The 18,957-nt window shown below is 44.1% G+C and overlaps 1 pseudogene; it reads right to left on the bottom strand.

The window, feature by feature from the left end:
* LOC139385233 (metalloreductase STEAP4-like) overlaps positions 1-12,692 on the bottom strand; it is a 70,181-nt pseudogene extending 57,489 nt beyond the window's left edge.
* Positions 12,693-18,957: the final 6,265 nt, after the last annotated feature.

The following is an 18,957-nucleotide window of genomic DNA, read 5'->3' as shown; positions in this document are numbered from 1 at the left end:
GTGAATGACAGCTGCTGACGTGCTGCTAACCGCACTCCCCAGTCCAGCATTTTCCCAATCTCCTGTCTCACCACAACAGTGCTCCTCAGCATGGCACACACAAAAACACACACCCTTTGAATACGGTAGCCTGAATTGACCTTCGGGGAGATTCAAAGTGAGAGAGTCTAGACAGATTTCATCAGGAAAGGGAGACTGCACTGTGGATTCAAATATGTCCTTTATATTTCAGGTGTGGTTTTGTGTCAATATCCAATTACAATGTCTGCAAGATAAACAGTTTGACACCTCCAATACACTGTAGGACACAAAATAACACCTGTCCTTAAAATACTGCGTAAACATTCTGGGCTGTTTCCTTTTTCTGCAATTAATTGAATTGAGGCTAAAGAAAAAGAAGCAAAAGAAGAAACAAAGAAGGCCAGAAAGTCCCACAGATGAGTGACATATTACATTAAAAAGCCCATCTCTACAAAGAAAATATCAACTCAGGATTCATGTTAGGAGGCATGCAGCAACCAGTGATACATTGTGCTCTGAACTGGCTATCAAAGCATAATACATAACCAATAAGAAACAGCCAAAGTCAATAAATACAGTATTTATTTATCTATTTTATTTAACTGGGCAAGTCCGTTAAGAACACATTCTTATTTTTAATGACGGCCAAGGAACGGTGGGTTAACAGCCTTGTTCAGGGGCAGAACAACAGATTTTTACCCTGTCAGCCCAGGGATTTGATGTAGCAACCTTTTGGTTACTAGCCCAATTCTCTAACCTCTAGGATACCTGCCGCCCCAAACTATAAACCACAGCACAGACGCCCACTGTAATCATCTGATTTATCTCCCTTATCCTCCTCCTCACTAATCTCATCCTCTTTTTGAAGAGTGTGTGTGTTTTATAGATGTGTGTGTGTGAGGGTAATTTAATTAGAGCAGGTTACTGCCAGGGGTTAATATCCTACATGCACTCTGCTCCTCTCCAAAGGCTAAATTGCTTAAAGCACATTAGGAACTTTAAACAGACTTTTAAAACTGTGCACGTCTGTGTGTGTGTGTAACTGCACTGGCATATTAAGACGTTACATTCTGCTGCTTAGCTCCCCCCAGACAAACCATCATCTCTCTCTCTCTCCCTCTTTCTTACTCTCTCACGCTGACTCTCATGCTCTCTGCCTGTCACGACTTCTGCCGTAGTCGTTGCCTCTCCTTGTTCGGGCGGTGCTCGGCTTTCGACGTCACCGGTCTTCTAGCCATCATTGATCCTTTTTTCATTTTCCATTGGTTTTGTCTTGTCTTCCCACACACCTGTTTTCAATCCCATTCATTACCTGTTGTGTATTTAACCCTCTGTTTCCCCTCATGTCTTTGTCAGAGATTGTTTTATTGTCAGTGTAGTGTGATTGTTGTGTAGGTGCGCGTCGGGTCCTCGTACCCATGTTTGTGTGTTTATGAACATTTAGTGTTATGGAGCATACTCCGTGGACTTTATTAAAAGACTCCATTTTACACTCCATTTGACTCTCCTGCGCCTGACTTCCCTGCCACCTATTACACCAACGCATGACACTGCCTCACAATCTCACTCTTTCACACATCTCTCTCACTTTCTCTGACTGAATCTCTCCATCACTTCCCTCTCTCACATAGATACAGATGTAGGATCTTAATTTGAGACAGTTTGCTACAGCAGGAAAATAATCCTGCAGCAACAGGAAATATGAATTATGTGGATTACAATTAAATTCCAATTTTTGTTGGGATTGATCCATTTTTCATAAGGGTAAATCGAGTCGGAAATTTCTACGTGGAAATTAGCATTTTTAAACCTAAAATACACTCAGTAGTGTGTATTCATGGACACCAAGGGAAGCCAGGTGTAAAGGGGTGAGTGACTGGTTGCCGGGAAGTCAGGCGCAGGAGAGCAGAGATGGGTGATAACAGGAGAACTTTAATATACACCCTGGCCCAAAGGCACACCCGAGGCAGCGCAATGCACAACCCCGGTAACATGAACCGGAATAAACAAAACAAACAAACCTAGGTTTGAAACAAACCTAGCGCAAGCCAGCCTGTAGCATAACTGGCAAGAACAAAGACGGTGGTGTCTAGGGCTGTGGTGATCATGACATTTTGTCAGACGGTTATTATCATGCAAAAGACTGCCGGTCTCACAGTAATTGATCATTAATTAACATAAACAGGTTTTGTATCTACAGACCTCCAACATAAAAGCTGGATGAGCGCCTTTGGAACATCTACATTTTAAAAAGTCTAATAAATCAATTTAATATACACCATCACAATAAATCCATTATTTATTTTAGTAGGGTCTAAAGAAACATTATGGTCAATGTTCCTTCTAAACTGTGCCCGTGCGCGCAGTAGTCCCAAGACTAACGCTCAGCTCCCCCAGACTGCTGCAAGCAGAAATATCAGGCCACAGAGAGAACGAGATTGAACTTCACTCAACTTTCTAGAGCAGTGGTCACCAACCGGTCAATCGTGATCGACTGGTCGATCTCCAAGCCATTCCTAGTCGTTCGCCAAAAATGTCTGTAAAAAAAACGATAAAGACTTGTATTCCTATTATTTATTTGGGCTTTAGATGCTCCCGATTCAGCTGCCCCACGTGCTGGTTAGGCAAACTGTTGCCATTTTGAACCATTTCTCAGACAAACTGCCTTCCCGGTGGGCCCAGAGAGCAAATGAAGTGTACAATAGGTTTACCACTGGCTCATTGGATGGCTTAGATTACCTTGTCTGCAGTAAGTAGCAGGCATAAAAGATAGCTATAGCAAAATTGATACTGTGAGATTTCAAAATGTTTAAAACCATGACTAGAGAGAGTTGAGCCGACTTTGCCGGAATTCCAGTAGATGCAAACGGCCAGATGTACTTGGGCTCATTCTGGGCAGTCATTCATTTTGATTCCGGGCCGAGTCCGACACCCGATTCCGGGCCGATTCAATCAATTCCTGCCCCTTGGAGAGGGCCGCTTCTGGGCCGATTCCTCATTTCTAGCTGGGATGTTGGAGGCGGACCCTCATGCCCGTGTACACTAGCACGTGGTATTGTGCTGTGAAACACCTCTTCCCATTCATTCTCAATGGAAGGAAAGCGGTGAGAAGCAGAGAGGGCAGGGGACCATTGGGCGGTGCAAAAGTGGCATGGGAGGTGGTGAAAAATTTCTGCTTTTCACAACTTAGTGGAAATCAGCATCTCACAACTTTATGGAAATCACCACGGCGACCACTGGGTGATGACCAATCATATTGACAGACAGAGAGAGAGAGCATGATTAAGCCTTGTGTTTTTTTTAAATTCTAACACTGTCAGTCATTATAATCATCATGAGGGGAAATGCAAAACTGACCTTGGATCATTAACTCTGGGACTACTACATCTCTATCTGTATTTCAATGTAAAGCATCTCTTTAATAATACTTCCTGTTGACCCGACCAAGTGACCTCACCTCTGATCATGCTGTGCCCTCTATGTTTCAGCCAGTTCAGATGCGGGTGGGGTTCCCCGACATAGCTGATATAACCTAGAGGATTTAGGGAGAAGAGAGAAGAGGGATGAAATGAAGGAGAGAGATACTGTTATTGAGAAAATAAGGTAGTTAAAGAGACAGTACTCAACAGGAATCTGTGTGTGTGGTCTCAACTGGTGTCCACACTAAGTGGCTGCAGAGTAATTTATACTGAAAAACATGCACAGACACACAAGGACAAACAATATAGCCTAGTTATATAAACAGAAATAATGAGGTGTACTATTCTCAATGGTTGGTCCTCTTGCCTATTCTTTGAAGGTGGAAGGAGCCACAGTTATACACCTGCTTACTGCACAACACAATCCATCAATCAGATTGATACACGAGTGTGTAGGTGTGGGTTATAGGGTGTCTAATTGTTATACATTTTTTCAATATGGGTGACTTAAAACACGGAACCCAAACTGGCTGCTCGCGTACGCCATCGTGCATACATTTATTTTGTCCCCCCACACCAAACGCGACCACGACACGCAGGTTAAAATATCAAAACAAACTCTGAACCAAATATATTTATTTGGGGACAGGTCGAAAAGCATGAAACATTTATGGCAATTTAGCTAGGGTCTCCCAGTCGTGGCCGGTTGTGACACAGCCCACGATCAAACCTGGATCTGTTGTGATGCCTCAAGCACTGCGATGCAGTGCCTTAGACCGCACGCCATTCGGAAGGCCCCAGCCTGTATTCTACACAGACCCGTGCGGCATAAACAATCACAGCTGCAGTAGGCCTATATGTAAATAGACCATTGCCATATATGGATATGTGCCATTTACTTTGAACTGGACTGTGTTTACAGCATAAGCGGTCATGAGTATATGTGCTTTTTTTGTGATCAAGCAAGAGCTGCATGTAGCCCCATGTGCACATTTTGTTCATTTCCTTTGCTAGTTAGTGAGTTATTAGCCCAGTTATAGATCATTTGTAGTCAGCAATAGGGGAGTGATTACTTCCTACAAGAGCACAACATTTGTACATTTCTAGACACCTTTGAAAAGAGAGTCAGATAAATAACTTTTTTGTTGTCTTAACTGGGATCTCTGGGATATGTGGGAAGCTAGCGTCCCACCTGGCCAAAAGCCAGGGAAAATGCAGAGTGCCAAATTCAAATAAATTACTCTAAAAATCAAACTTTCATGAAATCACACATGCAAGATAACAAATTAAAGCTACACTTGTTGTGAATCCAGCCAACATGTCAGATTTCAAAAAGGCTTTTCGTCGAAAGCAAACAATACTATTATCTGAGGATAGCACCATAGTAAATATGCTCTCTCTCAAAGAGAGAGAAGCATATTTCAACCCTGCAGGCGCGACACAAAACCGGGAAATAAAAACATAATTCATGCCTTACCTTTGACGACCTTCTTCTGTTGGCACTCCAATATGTCCCATAAACATCACAAATGGTCCTTTTGTCCGATTAATTCCGTCGATTTTTATCCAAAATGTCCACTTATATGGCACGTTTGATCCAGAAAAACACCTGCGCAACGTGACTACAAAAGTTACCTGTAATCTTTGCCAAAACATTTCAAACTACTTTTGTAATACAACTTTAGGTATTTGTTAACGTAAATAATCAATAAAATTGAAGACATGATGATCTGTGTTCAATACAGGAGGAAAATAAAGATGGCCGTACTTCTTCATTACACAAAGGAAAAATCTCACCCAATTTCTAAAGACTGTTGACATCCAGTGAAAGTGGTAGGAACTGCAAGACGGTCCCTTAGAAATCTGGATTCCCAATGAAATCTTATTTAAAAGAGAGTGACCTCAAAAGAAAATCTGAATGGTTTGTCCTCAGGGTTTCGCCTGCTAAATAAGTTTTGTTATACTCACAGACATGATTCAAACAGTTGTAGAAACTTCAGAGTGTTTCTATCCAAATATGCTAATAATATGCATATCTTATCTTCTGGGGATTAGTAACAGGCAGTTGAATTTTGGCATGCATTTCATCCGGATGTGAAAATACTGTCCCGTCACCAAGAAGTTAAAGGGGCAGTGTTGCATTTTGAGACAGGCTTGAATAAAGCTAAGTAGCCAATAGTAGTCTGAGAATAATAATGCATTTTATTTTGTAAAGCTGTTTTTTGCATCAAACAACACAAAAGCATTTTCAGTCACCTTCTTGTCTGGAGGTCTGGATAGACAGGTTAATGTCAAGCCCTGCATGTTGTTTCAAAAGTCTAATGGAATCTAGGCCTACATTGAACACCACACATTGGCTTATACTGTAGGCTGAAAGATAGAACAGCTATTTCCTTGTTAAAATGTTATGGGATGCATTTTCTACATTGTTTTTGATGATAGACCACTCTGGTAGGCCTACATTATGACCAAATAGCCACAGAGCACTGTTAAAACTGAAACTTAAAGCAGGTACAGCCTCAGTGTTCACAGTAAACCGGCCCTGGAAGTTGCACAGAATGTTCACAACGTTTAAGTTTGCGCTCAGCAGACCTGAAATTTGCTCAGTTTGAGGGAACATTGATTATGATATGAAGAAAATGTATTTCAGAAGAACAGAATATTTTTGGGCCTACCCTTGGCACATGTTATCTGACTATGCTCCATGCCATAGGCTGTAGGCTTGTTCATTTAGCTGACAATATATGCTTATAAGTTCAATTATTTTATTTTATCAGATTTTATAGAAAGTATATAATTAAATTTAGCTGAATAAAATAGAAAGGATATTTTCCCCATTAGCCTACAGAGTGAGTGCCCATATGAAGTGGCTATGTTGAGCGTCAAATTATACTTTTAAACAGGTCCTATATGATAGATTTAGAGTTACTTGGCAACTTTAGTCGTGAATGATACAAACCTTAGAATGTCTTAGAAATCAAAACATATATAGGTTGCATGGTGCATCTATAAGCAATTGATGATTTGAGAAACAAAAAAAACTAGCCCTCTGTTCCTTGCCTCAGGTTGCACAGCTGTTCCTTCCTGAAGTGATTTTATTGGGCGGTATGCAAATTGGAGTGGGTCTAGGGTTTCTGGGATAATGGTGTTGATGTGAGCCATGACCAGCCTTTCATGGCTATAGACGTGAGTGCTACGGGTCGGTAGTTATTTAGGCAGGTTACCTTAATGTTCTTGGGCACAGGTGGTCTGCTTGAAACATGTTGGTATTACAGACTCAGTCAGGGAGAGGTTGAAAATGTCAGTGAAGCCTCCCGGGTGGTGCAGTGGTTAAGGGAGCTGTACTGCAGCACCAGCTGTGCCACCAGAGACTCTGGGTTCGCGCCCAGGCTCTGTCGTAACCGGCCGAGCCCGGGAGGTCCGTGGGGCGACGCACAATTGGCCTAGCATTGTCTGGGTTAGGGAGGGTTTGGCCGGTAGGAAATCCTTGTCTCGTTGCACACCAGCGACTCCTGTGGCGGGCCGGGCGCAGTGTGCGCTAACCAAGGTTGTCAGGTGCACAGTGTTTCCTCCGACACTTTTATGCTTGCTTCATATTTCAGTGAAGCAAGCAGAAAAGTAATTTAGCTCGTCTGGTAGGTTCGTGTCACTGGGAAGCTCTCGGCTGTGATTCCCTTTGTAGCCTGTAATAGTTTGCGAGCCCTGCCACATCCGACGAGCTTCGAAGCCAGTGTAGTACGATTCGATCTAAGTCCTGTATTGATGCTTTGCCTGTTTGATGGTTCGTCGGAGGGCATAGTGGGATTTTTCTATAAGCTTCCAGGTTAGAGTCCTCTCCTAGAAAGCGGCAGCTCTACCCTTTAGCTCAGTGCGTATGTTGCCTGTAATCCATGGCTTCTGATTGGGGTATGTACGTACACTCACTATGGGGATGACGTCATCGATGCCCTTATTGATGAAGCCAGTGATTGATGTGGTGTACTCCTCAATGCCATCGGAAGAATCCCGGAACATATTCCAGTCTGTGCTAGCAAAACAGTCCTGTAGCTTAGAATCTGCTTCTTCTGACCGATTTTTTATTGACCAAGTCACTGGTGCTTCCTGCTTTAATTTGATCTTGTAAGCAGGAATCAGGAGGATAGAATTATGGTCAGATTTTCATAATGGAGGGCGAGGGAGAGCTTTGTACACGTCTCTGGGTGTGGAGTAAAGGTGGTCTAGAGTTTTTTCCCTCTGGTTGCACATTTGACGTGCTCATAGAAATGAGGTAAAACGGATTTAAGTTTCCCTGCATTAAAGTCCCCGGCCACTAGGAGCGCCGCCTCTGGATGAGCGTTTCTTGTTTGCTTATGGCGGTAAACAGCTCATTGAGTGTTGTCTTAGTGCCAGCATCGGTCTGTGGTGGTAAATAGACAGCTACGAATAATACAGATGAAAACTCTCTAGGTAGATAGTGTGGTCTACAGCTTATCATGAGATACTCTACCTCAGGCAAGCAAAACCTTGAGACTTCCTTAGATATCATGCACCAGCTGTTGTTTACAAATATACATAGACCGCCACCCCTTGTCTTACCAGATGCTGCTGTTCTATCCTGCCGATACAGTGTAGATCTTTGACATTATGGGGTATTCTGTGTAGGCCAGTGAGAGAAAACATAAATGTAATACATTTTAAATTTCAGGCTGTAACGCAACAAAATGTGGAAAAAGTAAAGGGGTGTGAATACTTTCTGAAGGCAGTGTATATATACTGTTTATACAAAAGTATGTGGACACCTCTTCAAATTAGTGTATTCGGCTATTTCAGCCACACCCATTGCTGACAGGCATTTAAATCACCACACAGCCATGCAATCTCCTTACACAAACATTGACGGTAGAATAGCATTACTGAAGAGCTCAGTGACTTTCAAAGTGGGACGGTTATAGGATGCCATCTTTCCAAGAAGTCAGTTCATCAAATTTCTGCCCAGCTAGAGCTGCCCCGGTCACCTGTAAGTGCTGTTATTGTGAAGTGGAAACGTCTAGGAGTAACAATGGCTCAGCCGCGACGTGGTAGGCCACACAAGTTTACAGAACGGGACGGGTGAATGCTGAAGTGCGTAGTGAGTAAAAATCATCTGTCCTCAGTTGCAACACTCACAACGGGAGTTTCAAACTGCCTCTGGAAGCACCAAACTACTTCTGCAAGCTTTATGAAATAGGTTTCCATGGCCGAGCAGCCGCATACCAACCTTAGATCACCACTCTCCATGCCAAGCATCGGCTGGAGTCGCGTAAAGCTCGTCGCCGTTGGACTCTGGAGCAGTGGAAACGCATTCTCTGGAAATGATGAATCCCACTTTACCATCTGGGCCGAACAAATCTGGGTATGGCGGATGCTAGGAGAATGCTACCTCCCCCTATGCATAGTGGCAACTGTAAAGTTTGGTGGAGGAGGAATAATGGTCTGTGGCTGTTTTTCACGGTTCGGGATAGGCCCCTAAGTTCCAGTGAAGGGAAATCTTAACGCTGGAATCTTGACATTCCAACTTTGTGGCCCTTTCCTGTTTCAGCATGACAATGCCCCTTTGCACAAACCAAGCTCCATAGAGAAATGGTTTGTCGATATGTGGAAGACCTTGACTGGCCTGCACAGAGCCCTGACCTCAACCCCATTGAACACCTTTGGGTGGAGTTGGAACACTGACAGCGAGCCAGGCCTAATCGGCCAACATCAGTGCCGGACCTCACTAGTGCTCTTGTGGCTGAATGGAAACAAGTCCCCGCAACAATGTTCCATCATAGTGGAAAGCCTGCCCAGAAGAGTGGGGGCTGTTATTGCAGGGGGTACTAACTCCATATTAATGCCCATAATTTTGGAATGAGATGTTAGATGACCAGGTGTCCACAAACTTTTGGTCATGTAGTGTATATAGACTTGAATCTAGCAGCCAATTGGTTTCATGGGCATGGCTTGAACCTTGATGCGTGTACCTGTCTTGGCATCTGAAGGTCCATTCTGCAGGCTCCAGGCAGACAAGGTATTGAAGCATTTTAACCACCTCAGCTCCAGGGACCAGACTGTTCATGTACATATAACCAGATTTACATTACATCAATATACAAATCAACATATAAAAACATAAAAACAACCATATAGCTCTCACATTTGCGGGTACTCTACGTTGGCCACTGGGTAATAATTCTTCCTCAGGTTGTTACTGAGGTCCACCAACACCTGCAAATCAACAGGGCATCAAGTACACTGATTCATACAATATATTGTCCAAATACACTGGAATATACATTCTATTGGCTAAATACACAAGCATTTCTCTACACTCTCAATAACATCTGCTTACTTTGTGTGTGTGACCAATACATTTTTTATTTGAAATACACTGGAACATAGAATATATTGGCTAAATACGCTGGATATACATTATATTCGGCAACTTTACAGTTACATGCTGACAAAACAGACATTCATACATATTGCAAAAGTAATAAAACATACAGTATATGCTACTTTTCCCTTTAGCTGATTTAGCTGAAGGAAGTCATAGTGTTGTTTCTGGACAGAGATGAAGATCAGAAGCGTTGACTGGGCAGCTGCAGCTGCAGCATGGCCCAGGACCTGCATATACATCATCAACATATTGATTCACACACAAACACACATACAGTATATTCATAAATACTCTTTCAAACATAAACAAATACATTGTAATACATTTACAACATAGTAAAAACACAATCAGATCTATTTTATTATGTACCTGTGCTCCGTGGGGTAAGAGGCTGCTGTGGGGCGAACACCACCCCATACTCCGCCTGTAACAGGCCCAGAGAGCACCATAGATCTTCCGTCTTAAACACACACACACCCTCTCACACTCAGGTGGATCAATGGAGCTCGCAGGATGAACGTCCCTTTCACTTCGCTAAGTTCTTCAGCAGACACCTCCTCTAGACGGAGTTACAGTCCAGACAGAGCACTGTCAATAAATGCTAGGACAGCTTGCTGTAGTTCAAATCTTGCTGTGAAATGGTTTCTGCATTACATGTCCCAAAACAATAGTCTTCAGAGTTGGAGCAGCTCCTCTGAGTTATCCAGAAGAAAGTTTGACTGAGACACTACTGACTGAGTCTCTATTTGTGTCTGGGCATGCTCCTGGTGTGAGGAGGGAAGGGAGTAGTCTCTCTGCCAAGCTGGAAACTCAGTTGGAAGAGGAGGGTTTTTGCGTGTGTGTGCAGCAATAAGCTTGTAACCACAAAAATCACAGAATGTGAAATACCTGAAGAACTGTGTCACATCACCATGAACAGTGTCTTGAATCACTGGTTTCATGAAAGCAAGAAAAATCTAAATGCTTGAGGTGGGGTCAGAGCACAGTAGAATTAATGAACCCAAGCTTTAGGCTGGGCTTAGTTTACAGTAAGCCAGTAGCGGTGCATGCGTAAAATCACTGGGGTAGCTAAAAAATTGCCATTTTACAACCTATGTGTTGTGATAATTGCGTTTTGCTCTACAACCGGTTAGTTCATATGCCTTGGGACTTTGATATATAGGCATAAGTCTGAGACAATATGAAGACACAGTGGCAGAATAAATTGAACCAGACCTTTTCTTCATTACAAAACCGAAGATCAACCTCTGTCCGGTGAAGTCCACAAAATATATTGCCTGTAACAAACAGTTACATGACCTACAGCATGGTCAAGCAAGGTAATGTTTTGATGCACCTGCGATAACCTCTGCAAAATATGTGAATGCAACCAAGAAAATTTGATTTGAGCTCTCTCTGTGTGTGCGTGTTTGTGATCAGTGTGTGTGTGGGAACGACATAAACAACCCTCCCATTCACATCATGAACCACACAAAGACAGACACACAAAGACACACTGCTACCCAACCACCCACAGTATACCACAGAGAGCAATCACAGGTCAGCAGAACTGTGGTTCACCTTAACCCAAACACAGCAATTATGGTGTTCTATGAACACAGGAAGAGGAGCTTTCAGAGGTGGAATTGAGTAATGATGTTAAACCTTGACCTATAAGTCCTATATAATAATATTTTGTGTATTTGAAGAGAGAAAGAGAGAGAGAGAGAAATAGCTAGAGGGAGAGAGAGACTAGGTCTTACATTAGCCTGTAATTTGTGGGTTTTCTTCTGGAACCCATGTCACACCCACTCACCAGCAGTCATTATCTCATAAGACGGGAGGGGAAAATACACACACACAAACAAACTGATAATGGGGCACAGCGCCGACATAGTTACTGGCCTTCTGATTGGTCTGTCTCCTTACCAGCAAAGTTTCTGCTACCTGGCAACTAACAATGTGCATCCACTTCCTCCCATAATAACAAGGTTCTTCAGTTTTGGTTTTGACCGCTATTGGAATTTGCAAGTTTTTGTTCTTGCCCAGCACTAAAACACCAGACTCAGTCTAATCAAGGTCCAAACTAAAGACTGGGATTAATGTAGTTAATCAGACTTAGGTTGATCAGGCTTATTATTGTTTGGTATTAGCTAAGGACCAGACAGAGGCCGTGTTGATGTTACTGGGTGGGTCACAAGACAAGATAAAACTGTTTTCTGTTGTTTTTTCTGTATCTCGTCGTTTACAGCTGGCCTGTCAGCAGTGCGTGTGACCTGAACTGCTCTCTACCCCACACAGACCCTTATTACTAACCACCAGTTCAATGACCCTCCAGTCTCAGCCCCAGCCCCAGTCCATAACCATAAAAAGCACAAACAGGAGTCAACACACCCTGAGTTCCTGAGTTCCAGCATGGGAGACCACTGACTGAGGTCCCAAAACAGGAAATTCAGATTAAGGGAAAGTGCACTGCAGTGAAAGTGTGCCCTTTGTTTCCCCATTGGGCTGTTGATTATTGTTCCCATGTCCGTTGGTCGTGTGAGTACCTATGCGTAGTCTCAGCCTGTGCTGCGTGTTTTGTGCTTTGTGTACTACGGGTCTCGTCCCGTGTCGTTCTACGAGGTTTACCCGCGCTCTTTTGTTTGTGCACATCCCAGTGTTTATATACGTGTTTATTTTAGCTGTATTAAAAACCCCAGATGATGTATTCCTGCGCCTTTTCTCCAAATCCTTTATTCCAGCATGACAGAATGATCGACCCAACATATGGAGACAACAGGGAAGGCCGAGCTTGCAACCATTGTAGGGACAATACATCACCATGAGGACTGTCTCTCCAGACTCTGTGTCACCATGGACAGTGTGCTGGCAACCATCCTGCGCTTGGAGCGGAATGTGCAGTCCCTCTAATCTCCAGCACCATTCCGGTACCAGCTCCAACACCACAACCTACCTCCGCTCCATCGGAGCCAGTCCTCTGAATACCCCTGGCCCTCCCGGAGGGCTTCAATGGCGCAACAGCAAGATGCAAGGAGTTCCTTCTACAATGCAACCTGTACCTCGCTCGCCATGCCAAGGCTGTTTCCAGAAGAGACAGGGTTTCCATCGTCATCTCGGCACTGACCGGACGGGCTCTGGACTGGGGTGCCATGGTCTGGGAGACGGGTGGGTCCAAGGTCGAGTCCTATGAGCGCTTCACCCTACTCTTCCGCTCTGTGTTTGATCATTGTGTGGAGGGCAGAGAGGGAGGGGAATTGTCTACTCCAACTATGCCAGGGAGCTAGGACCGCCTTGGTGTTTGCCCTGGAGTTCCAGACTATCGCGGCTTTCACCAGATGGAACGAGTTGGCTCTGGTCACCGTTTTCCGCAACGGACTGCAGGAGGAGGTACAGCTGGAGTTAGCCTGTCGTGATGACAACCTGTCACTCGACCAGCTCATCAGCATGGCGATCCGGCTGGACAATCTCCTGCAGTCCTGATGTAAACCTGCGCAGAATCCAGAGCCCATGGCTACACCTGCTCCGTGGCCATAGCCGATGGAGGTGGTCTTGGCACGTTTTCCCGAGGCAGAGCACAGGAGAAGGAGGAATCTGCTTCTATTGTGGGGAAAGGGGTAATTTCTCCCCGACCTGCTCTCAATCCCCAAGGAGCAGAGGAAGTGACAAGCCAGGGAATTCTCCTGCGCTAACCCAGGTAGGAGACAAGGTCTCCTCTCCTTGTCTGTCAAATCAACCAGTGTGTTTTCCCGTTAAATTCCATGAGTACTCTCGCCCTTCACTCCAGTCAGCTCTGATTGATTCCAGAGCTGCTGGGATTTTTTTAGATAGCGCACTGGCCACTGAATTACACATCCCTTTGGTTCCCCTACAGTCACCCATTCTGGTTTGAGCCCTAGATAATGGTCCAATATGGACAGGGCTCCTACATCACATAACTGTTCCTTTGCTGATCCAGTATACTCATTCAGAACAGATCTCCTGGTTGAGTTTGCATAACCCAGTTATTTCCTGATCTGAGAGGAGACTGCTGGGTTGGTCGCAGGAGTATCAGGGGAGGTATCTCGCGGTGTCTGTCAACACCACTACGGTGGAAATTCTGGACTGTGCTCCTCAAGTGGATTTACCAGAGGAGTACCAGGATCTGTACCGGGTTTTTTCTAAGACCCAGGCTACACGCCTGCCTCCCCATCGCCCCTGGGACTGTGCCATTGACCTGTTGTCTGACGCAGCCCTCCCAAGAGGACATGTCTATCCCCTCTCCTATGCAGAGACCGAGGCCATGGAGAACTATGTACAGGAGAGTCTCCAGCAGAGTTTTATCCGCATGTCACCAGCCTCCTCAAGCTTATTGTTTTAGAAAGATGGGGGACTGCGCCCCTGCATTGATTATTGAACACTGAACAAGACCACCATCAAGTTCAGCTATCCTTTACCCCTGTCATGACGTTGGCCTGGGGGTAGGTTTATGACAGTCATAAATACCTCTTTCCCCCGTTTTCCTCTCTCTACCCCACTGATGTTACATTTGCAAAACCATTGGTTAACATAGAGATTCTGGGAACATCAGAAGGTGGGGGGAAATGAACTATATTCTGGTAATCCGACCAATGGAACATATGTGGTGGTACTTAATGAATATGATGTCTGTTCAGTTGTCATCTGAGACATTCTCATCAATGATGAGATGACATAAACTCTACAGTGGAAAGTCTACACATCAGAGTTATCGGATTCACGTGGAATTGTTGTTCAATTTAAATGTTTGAATATGAAATGTTTCGTGAAGGGATGAAATGTGATTTTAGCTTCTAAAATGTGAGATTTGGGTTTTCATAAGATAGGGCTCTGCTCAATCAGAAGCATCAGAATCAGAAGCATGTGAAGCCTGTGAAGGGACATGGGCTATAAAACTTTTCAAACACGCCCTCCTCTCCCTTCCTATATAAGCCCTTGACGACAATGTAACCTCCTTTTCCAAGGACGTGAGGACGACGGTCCGATGTCAGAATGGTTCAGATAATAACTACAGAACGAAGCCAACATCAGCGTGAGCTTTGGTTGCGAATGGTATGAACTTTGAACTCTTATTCACTACAGAAGTGATACCTCCTAGCCGTTGAGTTAGCAACAGCTATGGCAAACGAAGGTTAGGAAGAAACAGACAGAGTATCCCGTCTATCACACAACGAAGTTACTACAACGTACCCAATTGACAACCAGAGACATTCTTCAAAGGACTCGGTTGGGCAACACGGCCTTCCATCTACCACCAACCTACCGAAGCACAGCTCAGAGTAAATCATTATTGCATTTTCCTTTTCCAAATGGGCGGTAATTTAGAATGCATAAGATACTGTATTTACGAATGCACAGCTTCGCCCTTTGTTCCTCAGTCTTCCCGCTCTTTCACTCAAACCCAGCCCCTTTTCTTTTGTGTAACAAGCTGTCATATCTGTTCCGCCCGCTAGGGACATTTTCCTTTATGACGTAATTTGTTATCAAGTTATGATTTAAGTATGTGTATGTGTAATTCTGTGTGATTAGTTAGGTATTTGGTAAATAAATAATTAAACCCAATTTTGTATTGCTGGTTCAACTTGTTAGCCAGGGTTTGTGCAGAAAACCAAGAATGTACAACTTTCAGATGAGACTGAATTAAGATGACGATTAATATTGACGGCTATTGATGTAAAATATTACTAGGTCTTTAAGTGTTTATTCGGAAGATAACAGCTCTATAAATATTATTTTGTGGTGCCCGACTCTCTAGTTAATTACATTTACATGATTAGCTCAATCAGGTAATATTAATGACGGAGAAATTATTTGATAGAATAGCATGTCATATCACTTAATCCGGCATAGTCAAAGACACGACACCCCTCATCCCAACCATCATCGAACAAATGCACGGGCGCAGTACTTACGAAGCTGGACTTGAGGAGTGCCTACAATCTGGTGCGCATTCATGCAGGCGATGAACGGTAGATGTTTTTTTCCAAGACCATGGGTCATTACGAGTATCTCGTTATTTTTTTATTTTATTTTTTTATTTCACCTTTATTTAACCAGGTAAGCTAGTTGAGAACAAGTTCTCATTTACAACTGAGACCTGGCCAAGATAAAGCAAAGCAGTGCGACAGAAACAACAACACAGATTTACACATGGAATAAACAAGCGAAGTCAACACAATAGAAGAAAAAAAAGAAAGTCTATATACAGTGTGTGTCAATGGCATGAGGAGGTAAGGCAATAAATAGGCCATAGTAGCAAAGTAATTACAATTTAGCAGATTAACACTGGAGTGATCGATGAGCAGATGATGGTGTGTAAGTAATGATACTGGTGTGCAAAAGAGCAGTAAAGTAAATAAAAATTATATGGGGATGAGTTAGGTAGATTGGGTGGGCTATTTACAGATGGACTATGTACAGCTGCAGCAATCGGTTAGCTGCTCAGATAGCTGATGTTTAAAGTTAGTAAGGGAAATGTAAGTCTCCAGCTTCAGCGATTTTTGCAATTCGTTCCAGTCGATGGCAGCAGAGAACTGGAAGGAAAGGCGACCAAAGGAGGTGTTGGCTTTGGGGATGACCAGTGAGATATACCTGCTGGAGTGCGTGCTATGGGTGGGTGTTGTTATCGTGACCCACTGGATCAGCTGAGATAAGTCAGAGCTTTACCTAGCATAGGCAACGAATATGTAGCTAGGGCCAGCCGACTAGAGCATACAGGTCGCAGTGGTGGGTGGTATAAGGCGCTTTGGTAACAAAACGGATAGCACTGTGATTGACTGCATCCAATTAGCTGAGTAGAGTATTGGAAGCTATTTTGTAGATGACATCGCCGAAGTCGAGGATCGGTAGGATAGTCAGTTTTACTAGGGTAAGTTTGACGGCGTGAGTGAAGGAGGCTTTGTTGCGAAATAGGAAGCCGATTCTAGATTTGATTTTGGATTGGAGATGTTTGATATGAGTCTGGAAAGAGAGTTTACAGTCTAGCCAGACGCCTAGGTATTTGTAGTTGTCCACGTATTCTAGGTCAGAACCGTCCAGAGTTGTGATGCTAGTCGGGCGGGCGGGTGCGGGCAGCGAAAGGTTGAAAAGCATGTATTTGGTTTTGCTAGTGTTTAAGAGCAGTTGGAGGCCACAGAAAGGAGTGTTGTGTGACATTGAAGCTCGTTTGGAGGTTAGTTAACACAGTGACCAAAGAAGGGCCAGATGTATACAGAATGGTGTCGTCTGCGTAGAGGTGGATCAGGGAATCACCCGCAGCAAGAGCGACATCATATATACAGAGAAAAGAGTCGGCCCGAATATTGAACCCTGTGGTTCCCCCATAGAGACTGCCGTTTGGACTATCTAATGCTCCTTCAGTCTTCCAGGCCTTCATCAACAAAGTGTTTTGGGACATGCTGGGACGGGGCCTAGTGATCTATATAGACAACATTTTGGTTTATTCAGCATGTCTCATTAGTCAGGTCTGTGCTGAGAAGACTGTTGGAGCATGATCTATATGTTAAACAGGATAAATGTTTGTTTTTCCAGCAGTCCATGTCCTTCTTGGAGGACAGAGGAGCCTCTTAAAGAAGAAGTTACAGGTCTGTGAGAGGCAGAAATCTTGCTTGTTTGTAGGTGACCAAATGCTTATTTTCCACCATAATTTGCAAATAAATTCATTAAAAATCCTGCAATGTGATTTTCTGGATTTTTTCCACTAATTTTGTCTGTCATAGTTGAAGTGTACCTATGATGAAAATTACAGGCCTCTCTCATCTTTTTAAGTGGGATAACTTGCACAATTGGTGGCTGACTAAATACTTTTTTGCCCCACTGTACATGTAATATGAGTAATGTAAGATGTGTAAACATTATTAAAGTGGCATTATTTAAAGTGGCATTGTTTAAAGTGACTAGTGATCCATTTATTAAAGTGTCCAGTGATTGGGTCTCAATGTAGGCAGCAGCCTTTCTGAGTTAGTGATGGCTATTTAACAGTCTGATGGCCTTGAGATAGAAGCTGTTTTTCAATCTCTCTGTCCTAGCTTTGATGCACCTGCACTGACCTCACCTTCTGAATGATAGCGGTGTGAACAGGCAGTGACTCAGGTGGTTGTTGTCCTTGATGATCTTTTTGGCCTTCCTGTGACATCGGGTGCTGTAGGTGTCTTGGAGGGCAGGTAGTTTGCCCCGGTGAAGTGTTGTGCAGACCACACTACCCTCTGGAGAGCCTTGCGGTTGAGGGCAGTGCAGTTGCCTTACCAGGCTGTGATACAGCCCGACAGGATGCTCTCAAGTTTGTCTGTTATGTGTACGCCCAGGAACTTAAAACTTTCCACCTTCTCCACTGCTGTCCCTTCAATGTGGATAGGGGGTACTCCCTCTGCTGTTTCCTGAAGTCCATGATCATCTCCTTTGTCCCTGTAGGTTGTCTCGTCGCTGTTGGTGATCAAGCCCACTATAGGGAGTACAGGAGAGGGCTGAGCACACACCCTTGTGGGGCCCCAGTGTTGAGGGTCAGCAAATCAGAAATGTTGTTTCCTACCTTCACCACCTGGGGCGGCCCATCAGAAAATTCCAGACCCAGTTGCACAGGGAGGGTTGAGACCCAGGGCATCCAGCTTGATGATAAGCTTGGAGGGTACTATGGTGTTGAATGCTGAGCTGTAGTCTATGAACAGCATTCTTACATAGGTATTGTTTTTTGTCCAGATGGGATAGGGCAGTGTGCAGTGTGATGGCAATTGCGTCATCTGTGGACCTGTTGGGGCAGTATGCAAACTGAAGTGGGTCTAGGGTGGCCAGTAAGATTGCGGGGATATGATCCTTGACTAGCCTCTCAAAGCACTTCATGATGACAGAAGTGAGTGCTACGGGGCAGTAGTCATTTAGTTCAGTTCTTTGCCTTCTTGGGTACAGGAACAATGGTAGCCATCTTGAAGCATGTGGGGACAACAAACTGGGATAGGGAGCGATTAAATATGTCCATAAACACACCAGCCAGCTGGTCTGTGCATGCTCTGAGGACGCGGCTAGGGATGCCGTCTGGGCTAGCAGCCTTGCTAGTGTTAACCAGTTTAAATGTTTTACTCACGTCAGCCACTGTGAAGGAGAGGGGGGGAGGCACAGTCTTAGTTAGTTTAC

Source organism: Oncorhynchus clarkii, chromosome 3, assembly GCF_045791955.1.
Source record: "Oncorhynchus clarkii lewisi isolate Uvic-CL-2024 chromosome 3, UVic_Ocla_1.0, whole genome shotgun sequence".
In the NCBI taxonomy this organism is placed as follows: Eukaryota; Metazoa; Chordata; class Actinopteri; order Salmoniformes; family Salmonidae; genus Oncorhynchus; species Oncorhynchus clarkii.
Note: the sequence above shows the minus strand (reverse complement) of the source record. Positions and strands in the feature narration are given on the sequence as shown.